This window comes from Bubalus bubalis, chromosome 11, assembly GCF_019923935.1.
Source record: "Bubalus bubalis isolate 160015118507 breed Murrah chromosome 11, NDDB_SH_1, whole genome shotgun sequence".
Lineage (NCBI taxonomy): Eukaryota > Metazoa > Chordata > Mammalia > Artiodactyla > Bovidae > Bubalus > Bubalus bubalis.
Genome location: NC_059167.1, coordinates 61,008,621 through 61,033,375, shown reverse-complemented (window position 1 = coordinate 61,033,375; position 24,755 = coordinate 61,008,621). Strand labels below are relative to the sequence as shown.

At 41.5% G+C, this 24,755-nt stretch overlaps 1 long non-coding RNA gene across 1 annotated transcript; it reads right to left on the bottom strand.

The window, feature by feature from the left end:
* Positions 1 to 122: 122 nt before the first annotated feature.
* On the bottom strand, positions 123 to 24,319 carry LOC123328096. Its single transcript, XR_006542862.2, has 2 exons — positions 24,213 to 24,319; positions 123 to 343 (listed from the first exon to the last, which is right to left on the bottom strand). It is a non-coding gene; the product is annotated as an uncharacterized LOC123328096 (long non-coding RNA).
* Positions 24,320 to 24,755: the final 436 nt, after the last annotated feature.

Below are 24,755 nucleotides of genomic sequence, written 5' to 3'. Positions count from 1 at the left end.
AGTGCTGGGCTTATTAAAAACAGACTCCATCACAGGAGACTTTGACAGATGTTGGTGGAAGTTCCGGCTTGACAGGCAAGGGGGATGAGCAAGTGGATGGCAGAGCTAAAGACATTATATTGCAAATGCTGTTTATTTTCTGTCAACTATAAACTATGCAGTAAATAACACATTATAAAAGAGATCCAGAAATAACATTAAGCTAAAATGGAACCATCAATTATTCTCTCTTCTTTAGCTTTCAGAAGATTTTTTTCCTGTTCACTATTGGTACTTTTTTCCTTTATTCGTTAATTGCTTTTTTTCCATGACTCCCCTGTTCTGCTCCAGTGCCTATAAATCACTGTAAAAAAGATAAAGTGTTACTATTATGAAACAAGTATAAAAACGGTTTTTAAATAAATTTGCTTTTGCCATTGAGCCAAATTTATCTAACTTTTAAGGGAAAGTTTAAAGTTTCTACTGAGAACATAGTAAACTCTTTGGGGCAGAGCACATGTATTTTTAGCACTCACACTATTTTAGGCAGTAGACAGAGTCCAGAATTGAAGGAGTCAGAAACTTTGCAGTGAGTTTTGAGATGTAAATTTCAAATATACTATGAGAGGAAGTTCAAGGTTTTACTCTAAGAAGTGACTTTGAAACATATTCGCCTATGGTAGTGAATCATATAGGATTTTGGATTAGCTGGCAGCAACAGAAGGATGATAATAAATGGAGCAGATAGGAAGAAGGAGAGGAAGAAAAGAGTATGTGAAAATTTATGTCTAACCTAACTCGATTCCCCACTGGCAGTCATGCCCACATCCAAGACTTAGGAAGGTAGTCCAGTTTCCCTTGCATGAGGGCCCAAGGTTCATACTAGATCAATAAGTAGCTTCTGAAAATTTACCACATGGCCAGCATCATGCTAAATGCCATTTTTATCAAAACCACAATGAGGTATCTCATGCTGGTCAGAATGGCCATCAAAAAGTCTACAAACAATAAATGCTGGAGAGGGTACTGTGAAAAGAGAATCCTCTTTCGCTGCTGGTGGGAATGCAAACGGGTACAGCCACTATGGAGAACAGTATGGATATTCCTTAAAAAACTGGAAATAGAATAGCCATATGACCCAGCAATCCCACTGCTGGGCATATAAACCAAGGAAACCAGAATTGAAAAAGACAGATGTATCCCAATGTTCATTGCAGTGCTGTTTACAACAGCTAGGACATGGAAGCAACCTAGATGTCCATCAGCAGACAAATGGATAAGGAAGCTGTGGTATATATACAGAGTGGAATATTACTCAGCTATAAAAAAGAATGCATTTGAGTCCGTTCTAATGAGGTGAACAAAACTGAAGCCTATTATACAGAGTGAACTAATTCAGAAAGAGAAACACCAATACAGTATATTAATGCATATATATGGAATTTGGTGTTGGAGAAGACTCTTGAGAGTCCCTTGGACTGCAAGGAGATCCAACCAGTCCATTCTGAAGGAGATCAGCCCTGGGATTTCTTTGGAAGGAATGATGCTAAAGCTGAAACTCCAGTACTTTGGCCACCTCATGCGAAGAGTTGACTCATTGGAAAAGACTCCGATGTTGGGAGGGATTGGGGGCAGGAGGAGAAGGGGACGACAGAGGATGAGATGGCTGGATGGCATCACTGACTCGATGGACGTGAGACTGAGTGAACTCCGGGAGTTGGTGAGGGACAGGGAGGCCTGGCGTGCTGCGATTCATGGGGTCGCAAAGAGTCGGACGCGACTGAGCGACTGATCTGATCTGATCTGAATGACAATCCTATATGCAAGGCAGCAAGAGAGACACAGATGTAAAGAACAGACTTTTGGACTATGTGGGAGAAGGGGAGGGTGGGATGATTTGAGAGAATAGCATTGAAACATGTGTATTACTATATGCAAAATAGATGACCAGTGCAAGTTCTATGCATGAAGCAGGGCACTCAAAAGCCAGTGCCCTGGGACAACTCAGAGGAATGAGGTAGGGAGGGAGGCGGGAGGGGTTTCAGGATGGGGGGACATGTGCACCCATGGGTGATTCATGTCGATGTATGGCAAAAGCCATCACAATATTGTAAAGAAATTAAATTAATTAATTAAAATATTAGTAAAAACATGCAAAAAATAAATAAATGCCATTTTTATAAGTGAGTCATTCTTTCAAGCCTTTTGAGCACCTAATATGTGTCACATATATGGGATCCAATTGTGAATGAGACACAAATGATCCTTATGCTTAAGAATTTCACATTTTATTTTTATATCTGCTCTTATAATATTCAGATTTAACTGTAAAAACTCTTTCTTTCCTCCAAGATAATACCCAGCCTAGTGCTGTCACCAGAGAACCCCTTTATTACATAATCTTGATGAGCATATTACTGTTATAAGTAAAACAATGAGGGAATAGGAAACTTCAGTTATTTCAGTTAAATACACCCATATATGTAGGCCAAAGCAGAGACTTGAGTGGGATAGAACTGAAGAAAATTTTAGAATGGGGCTAATGCATTTATCTTGATTTCATCAATGGGTTATAAAACTAGTATTTAGTCAACAACTCTATTCAGAATGGAAACTCCCAAAGACACATACAATAAAACCCAGTGAGCACAGTCCTAGATTTCAGGTTCTCATTAAAAATTAATATCACATAGCTGCAGATATACAGTGGTGCAAGCAGCAATGAGCACTTTAAATAGTGGCCAAGGTTACTTGTAATTAAAGCAAAAATGGATACTGTCCTCCACTGAGCTTTTCAGCTATGTACAGGTAATTCATTCCAAGTTAAAAATAATAATAAATTAGAATACATTTTATTAGAAAATGTTAAATTCCTTATATTCCTGCAGATAACTGGAGATCATCTGAAACATTAAACACCATGAGTGGGAATCACTATCTGGTTATCAAAGAGTTATGTGAATTACAAAGTTTTGGGAAACATTAATTGCAAAGAGCATGTGTCCTTAGAGCTTTTTGGCTAGCACAAAGTACCATGGGAAAAACTGCAAAATATCTAAAACCACTACCCATTATCACAATTCAACAGGAATAAGACATTAGAACAGAAACACTGAGGTACCTAGATAACATGATTAAATCTCATTGACAGAACTGCAAAGGAATTCCCACCATACCAAGCCAGCACAGGAACCTGCCCCCATTCCTTTACCTCTCGGAGCACTAAAATTCTCTAAAATCATCAAGTAAAATTTTGATAACTTCATTTAAATACTCTCCTGTAAGGAAAGTGAACATTATTATAAAGCAGATGTTTCTACTCATAAAAGGAAGGCATAAGAAAGTTCATGGCATTTAAGATACAGGCAGCAGTCAAGAAGTCCTCTTCAGTCTTGGGGGTTTCTTACAGCTACTGCTTCTCCAGAATGCACACATTTGCTGCTTGTTCATTCTGCCACTTTTTCAGCAGCATATTTTCACATACATGTTTGTCCTACATCTTAGGATATAAACATATTTTTGACACATACAGGTGATGCAGAAGAACACATGGACAATCAAAATCAGAAAGACTCAAATAATGGTATCACTGTGTGTTATTTATTGTTATTGTGTTATTATGGTGCTGTGGTTTCCTCAACTATAAAATGAGGGTGGTGTTGCTTTCTTCTGCTTTGGTGTGTTAGTAGAAGTAAATGAGGTCACCAATGCCAAGGTCTTGGTGGTTGCTAATGGCGGTTGCTAAAATTACTCCTACAGGAGCCATATTAATAATACCTTTGCCAGTGGTACTGATATGCATATATACATATGTGTATATTATGTACATAGAAACAGAGAGACAGATGGAAATTATGCAGAATGAGTAGGAAAGGGGTCTGAAAAAGTGAATTTTAGAAATAACCAGACTCTTTCAGACCTAAAATGATTTCATAATTCCTCAACAATAACTCAATAGTCTTCCATGTCTCCATTGTATACAATTCCACCCATGTGCCCAGGGCTCCTCTGGCAGCCTCTTCTGTCTCCACTGGCCAATCGAGGTATCTTTCAACAGCTTGATTCCCACAGCGCCTGGGCATACTTCCATGATAGCAGTGTGCACATGATGCTGAAATGATTTCTTTCCACAGAAATCTCCCTCACCAAACTGTCAACTCCTGGGAACTGACACCATCCATCTCTGAGTCCTGCAGTCCTAACAGAGCACCTTGCTCCAAATCTGGAGGAGGAAAGGAAAAGAGAGCAGAGGAAAGGAAAAGGGAAAAAATAAGAGGGAGAAGGACAGAATATATACAATCCAATAAATATTTCTAGGTTCTGTTCTCAGAGGTTTCTACTGATTTCAAGAGCCTCCCCTGGAATTCTTTCACTCTTTTTTCCTCTGGTCTTGAGTTTTCAGTCTCAGAAGACAGTAAATGCTACTGGCTCAATAAATGAGACCTATGAAGCCACAAGAAAATTGATTTCTTGTGAAAGAGAAAGAAAAGCCTTCATTTAAATATTTAGATACTATTCCCCTGCATATGGCAAGAAAATTAAGAAATTATACATCCTATGCATTTTAAGAAACTGACAATCTTTTTTTCAGGAATTCCTCTCATTGTTTGTTACTTAATAGAAGTTACTTTATTAATTCAACAAAGATGTATTGAGCACCTACTACTAATATATACCAAGCATTCTCCTGGGGACTGAAGCCTGCCTTATGAAACTTACATTCCCAAGAGGTGAGACAGACCAAAAAAATCAATAAGTAACTTACTAGGTGATGGATGGGGTCAGGAGTAGGGCAGGGAAGGAGAAAGAAGGGGAGGGGGAATCAGAGTGCCTGGTTCCATTTTAAATAGGCCTATCAGGTTAGTGGAAGGAGAACATTTGAACAGAGAGCACAGGCAGTTCTCAGAGAATATTCCACACAGAGGGGAAAGCTGCTGCAAACATGCCCAGCACCCTTGAAAGGCAGTGAGGAGGCCAGTGTTGATGGAGCACAGTTGCTGGCAGTGGGGGAAGAGGGTAGGTAAGGTCAGGGAGGTCACAGGAGAGAGGGCTGGCAGATCATGCACGGCCTTGGAGCCACTGCAAAGACAACAACTTTCCTCTGAGTCAGGTGGCAACCCTTTGGAGAGTTTTGCTTGACTTACCTTCCAATAAACAGCTACCTAGAATTGCTATTCAATCCCTCACTTGACAGTTAGGGGCTCTTGCAGTTAACCTGCCTGCTCATGCTTTGATATCAAATGTACTTCCCTTAGATCTGGAAACTGGACCACTGTCTTGAATCCCCCCCTTTTTTTTTTTTTTTTTTTTTTTTTAATCCTTCCCTGTTCTGGCCCTCTCCTGGTTCACCTCTCTTCCTAGGGTGAGGAGTCCGGGAGGTCAAGGGACTTGCTCATCCGGAGCCGCTTCTCTCCTTCTAGATCACATTTCAACGCCCAGGAACTCTGCACACAAATAGGAGCCTCTCATCCCCAGGTTCTATGCACCCCCTCTTCTGGTCTACCTTCCCTAAGCCAGGTCGCGCTCCTCCGTTTGCAAACACCGAAGCCCAAGACAGGCCAAGGTCTGTTGCTTGCAGGAAACTAGAGCTTAGTCTTTCAGGCTGGGGAGGGCACCTCGCGTGTACACTGATTGGAGGCTCCCTGGGTGTGGGTGGAGCCAGAGGGAGCAGGCTGGAGCCATTCATACTCCAATCCTAGCCCTTCAAGCATCCAGTGGACTAGGCTCAAAGCCCTTCGAGTGATCAACCAGAATATTCAAACTGTCCTTGCCAAAAGTGAAAACTTGCCTCACCAACTGATTCTAACTGCAACAAGAAGCTGCTTCCCACGCAGTTCTACTTTGCTCCCCTGGCTTATTTACTTCATCGAAATGAATTTCCAGATCAGGCAGAGATATGGATTCCTGCTGTCACCTGAGCACATCTCTCCCACATCCCCATGTTCCCAGGCTGCCGGCTTTCTATGAGATAACAGTTACCCGATCACCCCTGAGGCTCTCTTTTCAGCCACAGGTCATCAGACACACCATGGAAATTGATTATTCTACTCACTTCAGTTGGGAGGCAATAACTGTCCATCAAAATGGCTCTTGCCAGCAGCAATCACTTTTTAAAGGGACTGAGCACTTAGGAACAATTTTAACTTGAATATAACATATTTTCAACAGTTAAATAGTAGCTTTCTCCATAAGAGTACACTCTTTTAGAAGTGCTTTTAAATCTATTATCTCCTTTTATTATCTTAACATTTCTGTGAAGCAGGTTAAGTAGCTGAAGGGACAGAATCCCAGAATGAAGGATTGGACCATAACTACTTATGGAAAGAGCATTCCTATGATGTCTAAATCTTGGTCTGGACCTGATTTCTATAGCATTTCCAGTATACCCTGCAAGTCCTTCTGAATCCCTTCCTCCCTTCCCCAGACAGCCTCAACCTATTTGGCCATTTCCAAGTGTCATGTGGTATCTCTTCCTTTCTGGATCTGCCACATCAGAATGCAATAAATGGAAAAGGCCATGTATTTTCCAGCGAAACTCTTTGTCTTTTCATTCACTCAGCTAATGTTTGCTGAGCGCATGACTCCAGTCACCATGCCTGGGAATACAAAATTGTCAACAGCCATGTTTTCATGAAGCTTATGTTCTAGTTGACCAACTAGAAAACACACAAATGAGCAAGAGGGCTCTATCTACCACAGACCTCTGCCTCTGCAATCACTGTTCTCACCCCCACCATCCACCAGCTCCCTCCTGTAAGCAAATGTGACTTGATACCCAAGGCACATATACCAGGCCCCTGCAATGGCTGAATTAGACAGTATATGAAGTGCAGTTAGAGTGAACCTCAGCCAAAAAAAAGAAATAGTGATTCAGGAATTTTCCTCTGGTTGTTGCCATACAATGCAACAATTCCATTCCTGGGCATATATCCAGACAAAACTGTAATTCAAAAAGATACACACACCCCTATGTTCATGCTGCCGCTGCTGCTAAGTCACTTCAGTCGTGTCTGACTCTGTGTGACCCCATAGCAGCACTATTCACAATAGCCAAGATATGGAAGCAACCTAAAGGTCCATTGATAGATGAATGGATAAAGATATAATACATATATACAGTGGAATACTACTCAGCCATAAAAAGAAGGAAATAATGCCATTTGCCACAATATGGGTGCAGCTAGAGACTGGGCATACTCTAGTATGCACACTTAGTATGTGCCCTTATACTAAGTGCAGTCAGAAAAATACTATCATATCACTTATATGTGGAATCTAAAATATGACACAAATGAACTTTAGCTATGAAACAGAAACAGAATCACAGACAGAGAACAGACTTCTGGCTGCCAAGGGGAAAGAGGTGGGGTAGAGAAGGACTGGGAGTTTGGGGTTAGCCAGGGCAATCTGCTAATAATATATATAGAATGGATTAACAACAAAGTTCTACCGTACAGCACAGAGAACTATATCCAATATTCCTGCTAATTGAAAAAAATATACACATGTGTAATTGAATCACTTAGCTGTACAGCAGAATTAACACAACACTGTAAATAAACTATACTTCAAAAAAAATTTTTTTAAGATTTTTGCTTTAGTTAATGAAAAACTTCCCAAATCTGTAGCCCTACACACCCCAGGTCAGGAAGGCATTCATCAAGTCCTTTGTGAAGAAAGTTATGGGAAGTACAGCTAGCACAATATTACTCCCAAATATGTCTCAAGCAGCCACATGCTCAAGAGTTCTGCATCTCAAACCTAAAAGTTCAGAGAATTTTCAGAATCCACTTTCCTGGCAACCATTTTGAATTAAAAAGAAAAGATGCGTTCTGCTAATAAGAGAGCAATGAAGGTCAATTTATCTGACCATCTGGCCCCTGATTTCAAAAGATCAGTGCTTTAAGTACTCCCAGCTCTTAATGGTGCTGTACTAATGTATAAACCTCCTGATAGGAGCTGCTTGGCCATTCTGCCGTTTAATGTGGATGCTGCAGAAGCAGAGGTTAGAATCTTACACCTTTTAGGGCAAAAAGATAAGGCTAGTTAAGATGATGCTTGACAAGCAGTCAGAATAAATTAGTTTCCCCTCTCTGAAATGTTCCTTTGTCAGTTTTGCAAGGGTCAGTAACGACTGGAGCTCAGCAAATGCTTCCAAGAGTAGAATTTCAGATGAGATGCAGAGAAGCTTACTTCAAGATCACTGCCTAGAGATAACACATCTTGATGCGTTTGACACAGTGCATGTGAGCCCATCTCCATATCCACCCTCTCTTTAAAGGGGGATTCCACCATTCTCCACTGTTCACCACCTATACCAGGAGGTATTGACTGGGAGGCAGACTATTTTGTGAGAGAGAGTGTTTCTAAATGCCTTAATCCACTGGTAATGAAACCACCTGCCAATGCAGGAGACATAAAAGACACAGGATTCATTCCTGGGTTGGGAAGATCCTCTGGAGAAGGGCATGGCTACCCAATCCAGTATTCTTGCCTGGAGAATCCAATGGACAGAGGAGCCTGGCGGGCTACTGTCCGTAGGGTCGCAGAAAGTCGGACACAATGAAAGTGACTTAGCATGCATAGCACGCATGCACTCTCTCTAAGAATTACGTATATAGAGAAAATGTTTCTAGAAACTAAGCAAATCAAAACAATCACCCACACTTTTTTAAACTAAAATTTTTGTTTAAAAGAGTTAACAGCCATTCCCTTCTCCTGGGGATTTTCCCAACCCAGGGATTGAGCCTGGGTCTCCTGCATGGCAGGTGGATTCTTTACTGTCTGAGCCACCATGGAAGCCCCTAGTTCCCTGACCAGGGATCAGACCCAGGCTCCCCAAATTGTGAGCTCACAGTCTGAACCACTGGACCACCAGAGAAGTCCCTTTATTCACTTTTAATTCTGGATATTTTTAGGAGATTTTATATCACAAAAGAATCACTTCTTGATTGAAATATTTTTTTGCAATTTCAGTTCTCACAGCATTATCTTCTGCAATTTCAGTGTGCTGTTACTGGATAATAATAGAAAGTCAAACATCCCCAAGACAGAAACAGAGGTTATGTTTTTCTGGAGAGACAGGAAATCAGGTCTTTACTCTGTGCTCAGGAATCAACATCATAACCAGCACAGGAACAAGGAAAGCCTACTGTAAACCCTACTGCAGACAAAGTCATTGTTGAGTGATGGAGATGGTACTTTCTAATTGATTTTGATCTCATCAGTTCAGTTCAGTCACTCAGTCATGTCCAAGTCTTTGCAGCAGCACACCAGGCTTCTCTGTCCATCACCAACTCCTGGAGCTTACTCAAACTCATGTCCATCGCGTCAATGATGCCATCCAACCATCTCATCCTCTGTTGTCCCTGTCTCCTCCCACCTTCAATCTTTCTCAATATCAGGATCTTTTCTAATGAGTCAGTTCTTCACATGAGGTGGACAGAGTATTAGAGTTTCAGCATCAATCCTTCCAATGAACATTCAAGACTGATTTCCTTTAGGATTGATTGGTTGGATCTCTTTGCGGTCCAGGGACTCTCAAGAGTCTTCTCTAACACCACAGTTCAAAAGTATCAATTCTTCAGCGCTCAGCTTTATAGTCCAACTCTCACATCTATACATGAGTACTGGAATAACCATAGCTTTGACTAGATGGACCTTTATCAGCAATGTAATGTCTCTGCTTCTTAATATGCTATCTAGGTTGGTCATAGTTTTTCTTCCAAGGAGTAAGCATCTTTTAATTTCATGGCTGCAGTGATTTTGGAGCCCAAGAAAAGAAAGTCTGTCACTGTTTCCATTGTTTCCCCATCCATTTGCCATGAAGTGATGGGACCAGATGCCATGATCTTCGTTTTCTGAATGTTGAGCTTTAAGCCAACTTTTTCACTCTCCTCTTTCACTTTCATCAAGAGGCTCTTTAGTTCTTCTTCACCTTCTGCCATAAGGGTGGTGTCATCTGCATATCTGAGATTATTGATATTTCTCCCAACAATCTTGATTCCAGCTTGTACTTCAGCCAGCCCAGCATTTTGCATGATATACTCTGCATATAAGTTAAATAAGCAGGGTGACAATATACAGCTTTGACGTACTCCTTTCCCGATTTGGAACCAATCTCTTGTTCCATGTCCAGTTCTAACTGTTGCTTCTTGATCTGCATACGGATTTCTCAGGAGGCAGGTAAGGTGGTCTAGTATTCCCACCTCTTGAAGAATTTTCCACAGTTTGTTGTGACCCACATAGTCAAAGGCTTTGGCATAGTCAATAAAGCAGAAATAGATGTTTTTCTGGAACTCTCTTGCTTTTTCTGATCTCATACTAGCAAAATAAGTTAAATTTCCATTTTGAACTTCTGTTTTGTGTTTTCAGTTGTATCAGTTTTTTAATTCTTGAAGTAATTATCCATTTTGCAGTATTTGTGTAAATAACCATTCAAGCTTGTCAAATGTGTTTGTGGAATAAGCCCTAATGAAATCACTTGTTTTAAGTTACATATGTGAGTAAAGTAGAAAATATTGAGCTACAATTGCTATATTATCAATATGTGTAAGTATAGTCAAAATAATACATGATATTTGTTCATTCCATCATTCATTCAACTAATTTAATGGGGGCCTCTTCTGCACCAGGCCTTGTTCTGGGTCCTAAAAAGCAGCAGTGAACAAAACAAAAACTCTTCACCTGTTGGAGTTTATGTTCTAGTGACCAAAAACAGACCAATCAACAAGCCAGAGATAGATTATGCATATGCCAAAGACAATAAATGCTAAGGAGGAAAATAAAGCTAAGATGAGAAACAAGGAAGGCCATGCAAACAGGAAGGCTATTTTAAATAGAGGGCCAGGGAAGCTTCCCTGATGCAGTGACTTTTGACCAGAAACCTGAAGGAGGTGAGAGGGAAATCCATTCCTAAATCCAGGAGGCATATTCCAGGCTAAAATCATGGCAAGTACAAAGACCCTGAGGTGAGACTAGGCTTGAGGTGTATAGGGAACTACAAGAAGGAAAATGTGGTTGATGCTGAATGAGCAGTAAGAAAAACCATAGGAAATGAGGACAGTGAGGTAGTAAACAGTGAGCCAGGCCAGACAATATAGGGCCTCACAGCTAGCTAGAGAGACCTATTCTTCAAATGTCTGGCAGAAGCCGGGCACTGAGGACAGGGCAGTGAGCAAGACAGCTAAGATCCTTGATTCACAGAGTTTACTTCTAGTAAACACAAACACACACACACACACACACACACACACACACACACACACTTCTCTTCCTTACCCTTTCTTAATCCTCCAGCAACTGCACAATCTTTCCCCAGTCAATGGAGGAAGCAAGACCAGATTCTATGGGAAGTAAAATGGCTTGCCCTCCATTTTGCCCTGAGCGTAGCTGACCCAGAATTTTGTAGCTCATAGGGAGCCAATGCAGAGCATGAACTATATTTTGCCAGTAATGACAACAAAACACATTTTAATATCAAGAATTTCTATTTGTGTTAAAACAAGAAATCATTAGCAAAATTAAGACAAGCCAGTTGGGATTAACAGATATACACTATTATACATAAAATAGATAAACAACAAGAACCAACTGCATAGCACAGGGAACTATATCCAGTATCTTGCAATAACCTAAAATGGAAAAGAATCTGAAAAAGAATATACATATATATATGTATGTATATATATGTACGTATACACACACATACATAACTGAATTACTTCACTGTACACCTGAAGCTAACACAATACTGTAAATCAACTATACTTCAATTTTAAAAATTTTATAAAACATTTACAAACAATAAGAAAGACTTCAAAGAGAAAAATAACTGTTCTCTAGAATAACATTTTAAAAAGTAAATCTGAAGCCTAAGATACAGATCATTTCCAATAGCTCCCAGGACTGTGGTCATCATTTTATTTATAATCCTTATTAATTCATTATAAATTTTAACTTGGAAGCAAGCCATTATTCTCTGCTCTGGCTTGTTCTTTTGTTTAGGTTAAAACTTTAAAGTCCCCAATGTTTCTGGTTTGTTCCTCTCAGGAGCAAATTCACCTGCCATCCCCTGATGTTGTTCTGGTGACAATTAGCACTTCAGGCCCTGGGCCATCCACTAGCCACCAACCAAATGGACCACCTGCAGAAGGACAGTCAGCAAATGCCTGGTTTCTGTGTCACTAATTCTCTAGCGCCATGTTTGTGATTCTCTGGTACTGTGTGAATCCAGATCTCCTGGACCCCACAGTGCTATGTGCTCTTCACTGCCAGAACCAGAATTAACGTCTAGCTGTCCAAAAGTTTCCACTTCTCACCCATCCCCTACCAAATACACACACACTCACACAGAGGTAACAGGACTTTCTTGCCACCTGCTAGGCACTAACCAATAGCTTATGTTAGTTTCATGTCTTTGTTTTATTCCCTTTAAGGATGTTTTCTCCATAAGCAGAGGAATCCTGCCTCTTCATCTTCTTCCCTTACTGACTCCTGGACAAAAGCTACTAACTTCCTATTGGGAACTGGTGATAGAAAAGGGCGGGATGAGGTTGAAGCCAGGCTGTTCAAGCCCAATCCCCAAGCCCAGCAAAACACGCCCACCCAGCCCATCGGCTTTCAAGCCAGGACTCAGGGGCTTAATTTGTACACAATGACAGAGGTTAATTAATTAACAGCTTCTGTCCTGGTTGCCCCTAGCAACTGGCTTTGGCTCATAACTAAATCCCAAGTTAGAGATATTTTTTAAAGAGATTTTACCTTGTGCTAGAAGAAAGGAGAAATTTGTTCAGCATTTAGAACAGAAAATTAACTGGAGGTAAGAGAAAGCTTTTCCATTGATTAACATCCCTAAATCCACATCTCTAACAGTGGTCCTGCCCTTATTACTCAAGGTCACAGTAAGAAAGCTCCTGATTGCGTGATGTTCTATTGAGTTAAAGAAACAAGCATCCACTGGCCTTTAAACCAATCAAAAGCATCTCCTTGCAGGGCCTTGGAACACCAGTATGAACTGAAGCTAAGGGATCTGGAGTGGGGATGACAAAGGCTTCATAATACCTGGTGGCCAGGTTTAGTCACCAGCAGTGTTTGCCTAACACACGCCCCAACCATCCAGCCTCCATCCTCTCCATTACGGAAATCACTCAGTGCCGCAGCAGAAATTGTTTGTGCCTTTTCCACTCCATTAATTTCTCTGTATTTAAGAGGAACAGCATTTCCATCTCTTAGATTAGATTTTGTTCATTAAACCCTCATCTCACTTCCCAACCTGCCAAATTTTCATCAGTAGAGATCTGGGATTCAGAACCACAACCCATTAAGCACAACATCTTGAAATTTACAATTCCGTTTTACAAAACCCTCTAAAGATAATCCAGCTCACATACAGTAGCCTATTAAAAGATTAAATATAAATAGATGTCTTCTAAAGCATTTTGAATATATTATTATTGGCTTAACACTTTACAGACAGATAATTTCCATTTTGCAGAATGCACTTAATCATATATACTATGCAAAGGCTTGAGAATACAAGTTCTTGATTGTTTGTTTAGTTTTTAATTATAACTAAATAGTGTAACCATTTGTTAACTTTCTTTTTATAATTTTTTTTAATGAGGGAGGGAAATACACATGATGGTTTGGGAGCATGTTGTTTAATAAGGCTTAAAGTAGAAAATTTTTATAATCAAATCGTTTTATGCCAGAAACAAGAAGGGGTTTATTGGAAAAGCCTGAGCCCTTGGAGTAAAACAGTACAACCTCCTGGTCCATCTGGTTTCCTTGGGTTCGACCACAGTGATCAAAGGACACTGGACACAGAGGGAGTATTAAATAGCTCCAGGGCACAGATGAGCAACAGCAAGCCTCACACCTCAGCCCTCAGTCAACTTCCTTATAAGCAACAGGGTGTGAGTGTGCATGGTAAGTCATTTCAGATGTGTCCAACTCTCTGCAACCCTATGGACTATAGCTCACCAGGCTCCTCTGTCCATGGGATTCTCCAGGCAAGAATACTGGAGGGGGTTGCCACTTCCTTCTCCAGGGGCTCTCCCCCACCCAGTGACTGAACCCACATCTCTTAGTCTCCTGCATTGGCAGGGTTCTTTACCACTAGCACCACCTGGAGAACTAGGTCAAGGAGACCACGTAGGACTGATCATGCCTGCGGATGCTGGAAGTGGGAGAGAGCCCTTTATGGTGAGGAGAGTAGGAAAAACCTGAGAATAGGTTTCTGCCCTACAAGCTAGAAAGACAGCCCAGAAGCAGGAAGCTGGGAAAAGTCACAAACCCAGATAACTTGATTCAAATAAAGAAGGGTTAAACCGTAGGACAAAGCAGCTCTACAAGTTTTACAAGTAATCTTTCAGCCTCAGGAAACTAAACCACAGCTGTCCTCTGAGGAAAGTCTGGTTTAAATATTTGCAACTTACATTCTCATGTAGGCTAATCACGTCAGAAATGAAAATGTCCAGATACTATTTTGCTCTGCTCCTGATCAGCCCCGTTCTACAACGTGATTAACACTGGTATCACAATAAAAATGTTTTATTTAGTGGATAATTGTATGTACCGGTATCTACCATTTCCAAATGTCTCCTTTTATTACCCTTATTCAAGAAAGTCTTAATATTTAAGTGATTTACTGATCACTTAAAATGCCAGCCTCACCATTAGGAGGTACATTCACTATACGTGGCTTAATTTTATAGTACATTATTTCTTTATAAACAGACACCTTACTGTAGCACATTAATTAAACCTCTTCCCCATTAGGCACTACATTTCGAGGACAACAGTGTAACCAAGTGCTGGCCTGGTGGCTGTGCATATGACACGGGTTCTTGGCTCACAAAGGAAGCACACTTCCCGGGAAGTGGTGCTGCTAGGACTCCAGGAAGAGGCAACAGACAGCATTGATTTGTGAAAGACGAGCTTCATGAATAATGCATGGCAGATGCGCTTCAACAACCCAATTTGCTGAACTATTTAGCATCAATAACTTAGCTATAATAGAAACAGAAGGCCTTTTAGAGCTGGGTTATGAGAAGAGTTTTAATAAAATGATATCACTCCAATCATGTGCAGCCCATTTGCATCTAGTAGAACCTAGTGTTTGGATGGGTACAAAAAGAAAACTTTTGCAGCCACATTTTTTTAAAACCCTCACTCAAAAATGTACCAGCCAACAGGAGCTATGCAAGGTTCAGCCATGAGGAAGGACTTGAAGAAACACTGAGCGAGGTCTTCTCCCTTGAATTACACAGGACTAAAAAGACCAAACTCTGATTTCAGAAAATCCTCCTGGTTCAAAAATAATTCTAGTGAGGAACACAAAACTATAAGCAAATTTCCTATTTGCTTTGAGACAGGATGACAAATATTATACTAAAAATTTCCTATGGAAAAACATTTTTCTATCATTCATGAAAAAGGGCAAGAGTAGTGTCAGGAAACTAATCTTCATTTGCTAAACATGTTTGAATTACCTGTTTTCTATTTCCCTGTTGACACTAACTCTCCAAAATCAAGAAGAAAAAAAGTCTCATGCCTAACACCTGAGAGACCATGACAATGTTATGTGCAAAGTATCCAGTTAGCAATATTTAAATGAAAATTTCTAATTCAGCACCTTCCCATTGATAATAAAGATACATGCACACATGCTCATTGGCTTCAGTCGTGTCCAACTCTTTTTGACCCTATGGACTATAGCCTGCCAGGCTCCTCTGTTCATGGGATTCTCCAGGCAAGAATACTGCAGTGGGTTGCCATGCCCTCCTCCAGGGGATAGTCACAACCCAGGGATCGAACCTGCATCTCCTGCATTGGCAGATGGATTCTTTACCTACTGAGCCACTGGGGAAACCCCAGTAAAGATATGCCCACATCAAATTTCCCAGTACGAAGAATATATGTAAAGAACAGAACTAAATTAGACAAGAATAGTATTTTACTATTACATCAGCAGCATTTACTGCGTGAACAAAGAGTTCAACATTCAATATTGATAGTTGGAAATTTCCTAGAGCAAAAGACTAGTCTGAACCCATGGTCCATATAGAATGGCCAAAATCATCTTCCAGGAGCAACATGTTAAAATTCTCCCTGGGCCTAGTTATATCCCTGCTGCTGCTGCTGCTAAGTCGCTTCAGTCGTGTCCAGCTGTGTGCGACCCCATAGACAGCAGCCCACCAGGCTCCCCCATCCCTGGAATTCTCCAGGCAAGAACACTGGAGTGCGTTGCCATTTCCTTTTCCAATACATGAAAGTGAAAAGTGAAAGTGAAGTCACTCAGTCGTGTCCGACTCTTAGCGACTGCAGCCCACCAGAGTGCTGGAGTGGGGTGACTAGCCTTGAAATCCAATGACATCGCTGAAGTCTAATAGTCGACCAAACAGCAGACTGGGCTTAGGGACCCCAATTCCTAAGAAGATTTAAGTTCAATATCTTCTACCATTGTCAGACTAAACATGGGAGGAAAGCTCTGTTCACCTGAGTGACTTAACTCCCCGTTCAGATGTGAGCAATTAGGGCCTTAAAGAAAGTCACTGTAAATGCAAAACACTGGGCTTCTGCTGAAAAAGAAATGATGACGGTTGAGTAGATTCTACATGCTAGGCATTGTGCGAGATGATCCACACACTGTCAGTAATGATTAACAAAGATGAATATTAGAATTGACAAAGTAAAATGAAGTTAAAGTGAATGGAAGAACCGAAGTACGTATTTTTGCTATGTGGCTTTGGGGAGAAAAGAAAATAAACAGAAGAAAGTAAGAGAGTAGCAGCCCTGTTGGGACTACACTCTTGTCTGTCTTACAGAAAGTGCTAGATGAGCAGGTTGACAGGTTCTGCTACATCCTAGCATGGAATTTCATTCCTGAGCAGCATAAAGTCATATGTCTATCCCTGGGAACTTAGGAGAGGATGGGGAAACAGTCCACAGGCATGTTTCTCCTTAGCAACCCTGAGCTATTAATTTATAGAAAGATCCCAAAATTTCTCCTAAGCATCCAAATTGTCCTTCCTTCATACATGGCACTGGACTCCTGCCATATGACTTAATACATCTTTCATCTCAATGAGTTTTCCACTTTACTGAAGAAACCAAGGTTTAAATGTAAATTGTCCATGTCATAGACAGCCTTGGAATTATGTCTGGTTGACCCCAAAATATCACCTCTCAGATCTGAATAGAAGCTGAACATTTGGGGCAGACATTCAACAGAATCTTAATACTGTGGTTTAGTCAAAGACTCTCTTCTGTGCTGTGAATTAATTTCAAACCCCATCTTAAAGGAGGGGAAAGTATTGCAGAAATTCCTTATATTTCAACATGTTCAAGAACAACTCACAACTTTTCCACTTTCTCTCTCAGTGAGTGGTACCAGTATCCAGCCTACTTCTGTGAACAAGGGCATTGAAGTCATGCTGGAATTTTCCACAACCCCCACCCCAAACACCCGCAAGTAAGTATCATAGGCAGTCCATCACCGAGTCCTGCAAATTTTGCCTTCCAAGTATCTGTGGGAATAACCTACTTCTCTGTTGCAATGTTAATCCGGGCACCATCACTTCCCACTCCATCCCCCCACCCCCCACCCCACCCCCCTTCAACAACCACAGAAGCTTCTCAGCTCTTTCCCTACATCAGCCAGAGCCTTCCCAGCCCTGTCCATTCCGTCTACTGCAGCCAGAGAATTCTTTCTGAGATGTAAGCCTGATGACAGCGCTGCTCCACTGCCCCTTCACCAGTTCTTGAAACACACTAATAGCTTCCCGTCGTTAACAAGACAGAGAACAAAACCTTGGCATGGCCCTCACAGACTAACTCTGCCCACTTATCTCTCCAGGCTCATGTCAAACTATTCTCCTCTCTGTGTGTTCCAACCACTTACAATCTTATTTACAGCTCTTCAAACGTCCCATGTTTCTTTACTTCATAAGACCTTTACAGACATAGGGAACCCACTCTCAACTGACTAGCAAACTCCTATCCATCCTTCAAACCTCAGCTCAAACGGTGCACCCTGACAGAGGCCTCCTCTAAGCCCTAAAACTAAGGCCCTGCTGTGGTACATACACATAGCACCCTGTACCTTCCCTTCATGGAACTTATCAAGGTTTATAATTATACGTGGATTGGTATGATTATTTGATTCTCTTTTATTCAGTTGCAAACTCCAGCAGAGCAGGGACTACATCTGCATTCTCTCCTGGAAATCCCTAACATCAAGCACAATTCCTGACACCCCATAGGTGCTTAGTAAATATTTGTAGATGAGAGAAGGAACGAATAAAGGGAGGGAAGGAGGCAGGAAGGAAGGAACCTGGTGAAGACTACTCATTTGTATCCTGTCTCAGGATCGGCTTTGGAACTGGGGTGGAACTCGGCAACAGCCCAGCTGTTTGCTAAGAGCAGGACAGGAACTGGTCAAGAGAAACGTTATCAACAGGTCTACTCTGTCCTCCCTGGGAACCCACATGCTTGGCCACCTTTGAGTCTACCCTATGAAAGCCAGAATCTCCCTAACAGGGCTTATTTGAGCATTTGACCTACTTTTATTGGATGTAAAATCAGAAAGTATGTGGGATCTGAGAAAACAAATACCTTGCACTGGTCTAAATGGACCACATTTATGTAAGCTGCATCTGTTCAAGATTGGTTACTGAACAGTACTTGGTCAGGTTATGTGTTGCTTTTTCCCACTCAGTTGTTCAGCATTAACGTTTTCTGTATTTGTGCATCACCTGATTATTACCTAGCATTTCACTGCTGCCTTAGAATGTCTCCCTGAGGTATTACCTTTCCTCTTCCCTTAATTCCTGTGGCGCCAACTGGGAGCTGACCCCATCTGCCTTCACTTCTAACTCCCTCTGGGTCGCCTCCTAGCTTACACTTCTTCCTCTGTGATGTTGGCACCCACCCGGTGTGGATTTTAGAAATGCTGACTCGCACACAGGGCACAAGCCTCTGGGCTACCACGTCTGCACCATGCCAATCCTGCTTATGTACTCAAAGAATTCTCACAGCAGGTTAGTTCCAGCTCAAAGCTGAAATCCTGTGTTTACCAAAGACAGAAAAGAAGTTCCAAGTAACACTCTGGCATCAGCTGCCTCTGAGCACTCATTCCTGCCCAGTTTCGAGGACCACTTGACAATCTACTGCCACTGGCTTCCCTGCCAGTGTTTAACCAGCTCCATATTTTAGATTCTAAACAAGAACAGCCCATTCCACTGCCACAGAGAATCCAGGAAACAAAGAGCAAAGGCTGCAAGAATGCTGGCAGCATCCATGGCCCTTCACTTAGCTATTGATGGTAGAACAAATGAGGGCTTAAAAGAGAAGAATGCATGCTGAAAGTCTATGTGATCCACTCTTTTAAGTGAAAATGAAACCTCGTCACCTCAAGCAGACATGAAGCACAGACCCCATAAAATTATAGCACCACCTTCCTACACCTACCAATAGCACTTGCAGGTAGATTACTGGTAATTAAGAGACCACCTCCAAACTGAACTCCCATTCGAGAAGAACTGGTTTGAGTAGACAGAAAAGGAACTGCCGATGCAGCAGCTAAGAAGAATGTTTCTTTTGTACCAGCGACTTGAGTATTTTCATCAGAAAGAACACTGAGAGGCAGAACTCTCATATGTGATTTGGGTGGGGCCCCTGCTCAGTTTGTAAGGGATTTGATTTAGGTCATACCTGAATGGTCTAGTGGTTTTCCCTACTTTCATCAATTTAAGTCTGAATTTGGCAATAAGGAGTTCACGATCTGAGCCATAGTCAGCTCCCAGTCTTGGCTTTGCTGACTGTATAGAGCTTCTCCATCTTTGGCTGCAAAAGAATATAATCAATCTGGTGATGTCAATGTGTAGAGTCTTCTCTTGTGTTGTTGGAAGAGGGGGTTTGCTAAAACTAGTGCATTGACTAAACCATTCAGGTATAAACTAAATCTAATCCCTTACAATTATACAGTGGAAGTGACAAATAGATTCAAGGGATTAGATCTAATAGAGTGCCTGAAGAACTATAGATGGAGGTTCATGACATTGTACAGGAGGCAGTGATCAAGATCATCCACAAGAAAAAAGAAATGCAAAAAGGCAAAATGGTTGTCTGAGGAGGCCTTACAAATAAATAGCTGTGAAAAGAAGAGAAGTGAAAGACAAAGGAGAAAAGGAAAGATATACCCATTTAAATGCAGAGTTCCAAAGAATAGCAAGGAGAGATAAGAAAGCCTTCCTCAGTGATCAATGCAAGGAAATAGAGGAAAACAACAGAATGGGAAAGACTAGAGATCTCTTCAAGAAAATTAGGATACCAAGGGAACATTTCATGCAAAGATGGGCACAATAAAGGACAGAAATGGTATGGACCTAACAGAAGCAGAAGATATTAAGAAGAGGTGGCAAGAATACACAGAAGAACTGTACAAAAAAGATCTCCGTGACCCAGATAATCACAATGGTGTGATCACTGACCTAGAGCCAGACATCCTGGAATGTGAAGTCAAGTGGGCCTTAGGAAGCATCACTATGAACAAAGCTAGTGAAGGTGATGGAATTCCAGTTGAGCTATTTCAAAGCCTAAAAGATGATGCTGTGAAAGTGATGCACTCAATATGCCAGCAAATTTGGAAAACTCAGCAGTGGCCAAAGGACTGGAAAATGTTAGTTTTCATTCCAATCCCAAAGAATGTTCAAACTACCACACAATTGCACTCATCTCAGATGTTAACAAAGTAATGCTCCAAATTCTCCAAGCCAGGCTTCAACAGTATGTGAACTGAGAAATTCCAGAAGTTCAACCTGGATTTAGAAAAGGCAGAGGAATCAGAGATCAAATTGCCAACATCCGTTGGATTATCAAAAAAGCAAGAGAGTTCCAGAGAAACATCTACTTCTGCTTTATTGACTATGCCAAAGCTTTTAACTGTGTGGATCATAACAAACTGTGGAAAATTCTTCAAGAGATGGGAATACCAGATCACCTGACCTGCCCCCTGAGAAATCTGCATGCAGGTCAAGAAGCAACAATTAAGAACTGGCCATGGAACAACATGATTCCAAGCTTCTAACCAAGACTGGTTCCAAATCGGGAAAGAAGTACATTAAGGCTGTATATTGTCACCCTGCTTATTTAACTTATATGCAGAGTACATCATGAGAAACGCTGGGCTGGAAGAAACACAAGCTGGAATCAAGATTGTTGGGAGAAATATCAATAACCTCAGATATGCAGATGACACCACCCTTATGACAGAAAGTGAAGAAGAACTAAAGAGCCTCTTGATGAAAGTGAAAGAGGAGAGTGAAAAAGTTGGCTTAAAGCTCAACATTCAGAAAACTAAGATCATGGCATCCAGTCCCATCACTTCATGGCAAATGGATGGGGAAACAATGGAAACAGTGACAGACTTTCCTTTCTTGGGCTCCAAAATCACTACAGATGGTGACTGCAGCCATGAAATTAAAAGACGCTTACTCCTTGGAAGAAAAGTTATGACCAACCTAGACAGCATATTAAAAAGCAGAGACATTACATTGCTGACAAAGGTCCATCTAGTCAAAGCTGTGGTTTTTCCAGTAGTCATGTACGGATGTGAGAGTTGGACTATAAAGAGAGCTGACTACTGAAGAATTGATGCTTTTGAATTGTGGTGTTGGAGAAGACTCTTGAGAGTCCCTTGCATTGAAAGAGATCCAACCAGTCAATCCTAAAGGAAATCAGTCCCGAATATTCATTGGAAGGACTGCTGCTGATGCTGAAACTCCAATACTTTGGCCACCTGATGCGAAGAACTGACTCAATGGAAAAAACCCAGATGCTGGGAAAGATTGAAGGCGGGAAAAGGGGATGACAGAGGATGAGATGGCTGGATGGCATCACTGACTCGATGGACGTGAGTCTCAGTGAACTCCAGGAGTTGATGATGGACAGGGAGGCCTGGCGTGCTGTGATTCATGGGGTCGCAAAGAGTCGGACATGACTGAGCAACTGAACTGAACTGAACTGAACTAAGTGGCCATGAGGTCTCCATCAGTGGCTGTCCAGAGACACAAGGGAGAGAATCTTTATTCAAAGACTAAGGAAAAAAAAAAAAAGGCAAAAATGCCTACATATAAGTGAAGGATGAAAGTAAAGCCTTGAGGAAGCTTCTGAGATGACTAGCAGACTAAGACTGTTCTAGGACCAAAGTTGGATCAAGCCCTGGCAATTTCAAATTTAAACTGAACAACTTTTTTCTAGGATATCACAAAAGGCAAGCCATCTCTGGATAAGTAGTGGGATTTCATCTGTTTTCAATTGGAATTGCTATCCCCTCTCCACAAAATTCTGTGTCATACTTTGTATGTACCCATGTACTTTTTTGGGGAGAGTGGATCAGTCAATTCAGTTCAGTCGCTCAGTCGTGTCTGACTCTTTGCGACCCCATGAATCACAGCACACCAGGCCTCCCTGTCCATCACCATCTCCCGGAGTTCACTCAAACTCACGTCCATCAAGTCGGTGATGACATCCAGCCATCTCATCCTCTGTCATCCCCTTCTCCTCCTGCCCCAATCCCTCCCAGCATCAGAGTCTTTTCCAATGAGTCAACTCTTTGCATGCGGTGGCCAAAGTACTGGAGTTTCAGGTTTAGCATCATTCCTTCCCAAGAACACCCAGGGTTGATCTCCTTTAGAATGGATCGGTTGGATCTCCCCTCCCCACGAAATTCTGTGTCATACTTTGTATGTGCCCATGTACTTTTCTGGGGAGAGTGGATAGACATTATCAAATTCTAAAAGGTTACACATTGCACTTTTAGATAAACTTCAAAGCATCATCTAGTGGTATATGCATGTTTAAAATCAAATATCTGGATATTGGAAATATTCCCTTTCTTACTTGGTAGTCAATAATTAAAGGTTAAATGCTATGACTAGGATTAATCCCTGCTCTTTGGAGTCCTGAGAGTAAATAATGAATAAATACTTCTCAGAGGGCTTCCCAGGTGGTGCAGTGGTAAAAATTCTACCTGCCAATGCAGGAGATCCAAGAGACACAGGTTCAATCCATGGGTTGTGAAGTTCCCCTGGAGTAGGAAATGGCAACCCGCTCCAGTATTCTTGCCTGGAAAAATCCCATGAACAGAGGAGCCTGGCAGGCTATGGTCCATGAGGTCGCAAGGAGTTGGACATGACTGAGTGACTAAGCACACATATTCCTCCTACTGAATGATTATACTTCAGATGGTACTCAGGATTGGGAGTTTTATGGAGTCCTGGGAACAAAAGCTTAACATAATGCGTATAGTAAATCCAGTCCAAAGGGTGATCCCTATGGTATGTGTAGTAGACACTGAACATTCCCTTCACCTCCCCAAACTCCTTCTCCCCTTTTGGCAACTGCCTTAATTTTTGTTTGGAGATAAGATCCTCCTACTGTTAAATAACGTGATCTGGACAGGCCCCCTCCACAGTTCTGGGGGTGAAGCCCCTTCAGTTAGAGTCAGACCTTCCCTGGCCACAGTGACTGGGGTAGGATAGGTAGGCAAGTAACCTAATCCAGTCTAGTCCTTGTGATTCTCAGGATACTTTCTGGCAACACCGAGACAAGGATCCTTGCTTACTCACCCTGGATCTAAACATCTGAGTTGCTGGCAGACACCTCATAACTATATGAGGTCCCCAAACAAAGCCAACACTGGATAACAGGAACTCAGTTCTTAGCAGTGTGGTCCAAGCCATGCATCAAGGCACACTTGGGCATCACATCTCACTCATACGCACCAATAAACTCCAACGTTTAAACAAGTCAAGCCAGTTTGGGTTAGGTTTTCTGTCACTTGCAACCAAAAGAATTCTGACTAAAGCAGAAGGTGAAAATGCAAAATGACAGTTTGACAGTTACCATTTAGAGTCCCCAGTAAAAAAAAAAGAAAAACTTCTATCAATTAATGTGGCTTTCTCTTGTGTTCATGCTCAGTCATGGATGACTCTGAGACTCCATGGACTGTACCCTCCAGGCTCCCCTGTCCATGGAATTCTCCAGGCAAGAATACTGAAGTGGGTTGCCATTTCCTACTCCACAGGATCTTCCCAACCCAGGAATCGAACTCACGTCTCCTGCATCTCCTGCGATTCCTGCATTGGCAGGTAGATTCTTTACCACTGCACCACCCGGGAAGCCCATGGCTTTCTCTATGCATACCTAAACTGAAAGAGTCTTCTTACTTGCTTTCTTCTCACTTGCATCTTTGCTTCTTTCTCCTCTTCTAAAGTACCTCCAAGATAACACAAATTTCCTGGAGGGCCCATATTTTCATTTAAAACATGCTCTGAAATGCAATCAGCTCTTGAAATAATTTCACAGAAATGTTACCAAGGCAAAGCAGAAAAAGGAATGTAAAATGTAATATGGCCATGGTTTTTGAACAGGGGGTATTATAGCATAATGAGGAAACAGACCTTCTTCCAGTTCCACTTATCCCAAGAAAATGAAATCGGTGTGAAAAATAATGTCATCTACTTTCACAGAAATAAATTAATTTTGCATAAGGAAAAAATACAAGTTTTATACCCTGTGACTTAATCCTCTGTTTATAATTTGTGAAATTATAATTCAAACACCAATTAGCCAGTGACCAAAAACCAAACCAAGATCCCAGAAGGCTTGTAGGTTATTTATAGTAGAGACAGAAATGAAGTTAGATAAAGAAATATATCTTTCCCTGGTATGGTCAATGCACTCATGGGTACTCAGTAAATCACTATTTA